Here is a 1,111-nt window from a genome sequence, read left to right as displayed (position 1 = left end):
GATGAGATGGCTGGATGGCATCACTGACTCAATGGCCATGAATCTGAGTGAACTCCGGGAGTTGGTGATGGACAGGGAGGCCTGGCGTGCTGCAATTCATGAGGTCACAAAGAGTGAGACACAACTGAGCAACCAAACTAAGCTGAACTGAAAGAATATTTATTTGTTTTTTACAAAGATTTTATCTTGAGAATATAACTAAACTGTGCCACTACCCCGTATCCCAATCTGAAGAAAGATTAGTACATATCAGGCAGGTATGAACAGTTTGAGGGACTGGAACCAACATTAGCTGACAAAAACCAACTTCCATCTAAATCATCATACAAATGTATAAGTAAAAAATGGGGGGGTGTGGTCAAAGGGGGTTTCAGATTGAACAAGACCATCACCCTTCATCTAATACATTCAGCTCTGGCTAGCGTATACCAAAATGGCAACAGGATAACTATAACACAAAACTTGCACAAGAGCACACTATCCACACCTGTGTTCCAAGCCCACTCCCGTTCCCATAATGCTTCCAAATGTCCCAGCCTGTTGGGCCTGTTGAAAGAGCATGTAGATCTTCTCTTTAATCCAGTCTTTGTCATAAGGCTGGTATGTCTGGATATCAGCTCAGTAAACAAGGCAGATGCCAGGTCATCAATAAAATCAAACAACTGATTGATACCATATGTGATAGAGAGGCTTTTGGGATTCATTCTCTTCAGATGTTCTTCATAATTTTATAAACACCTTCCATACCCTCATTCACAGATTCATAGTCAGCCTAACTTCTGCCTTCTGGCCTCTTGGTAGGCTATACCTGCAAGATGGTGTGAGACATCGCGCCAAAGTCTCCCCCTGAACCCGATGCAGACTCTGCCGCCCCACACGAGCTTTCCCACATCACCGCCAACAGCCAATACTCCAGTATTCTGGCCTCGAAAATTCCATGGACTGTATAGTCCAGGGGTCGGAAAGAGTCAGACAGGACTGAGCAACTTTCAAGTGTCAATCTACTGAAGAAGGTGGAACCATAGGAAAATAATTTTTATACATGTTATGATAATGTAGGAGTCTGACAGAGAAACGTGGGCTCTTTGAAGTGCAAGTGAATTCAAAAGGA

The 1,111-nt window shown here is 43.4% G+C and overlaps 1 pseudogene; it reads right to left on the bottom strand.

Moving 5' to 3' along the window:
* Nucleotides 478-829, bottom strand: LOC102175960 (annotated as a pseudogene).

Source organism: Capra hircus, chromosome 9, assembly GCF_001704415.2.
Source record: "Capra hircus breed San Clemente chromosome 9, ASM170441v1, whole genome shotgun sequence".
NCBI lineage: Eukaryota > Metazoa > Chordata > Mammalia > Artiodactyla > Bovidae > Capra > Capra hircus.
Note: the sequence above shows the minus strand (reverse complement) of the source record. Positions and strands in the feature narration are given on the sequence as shown.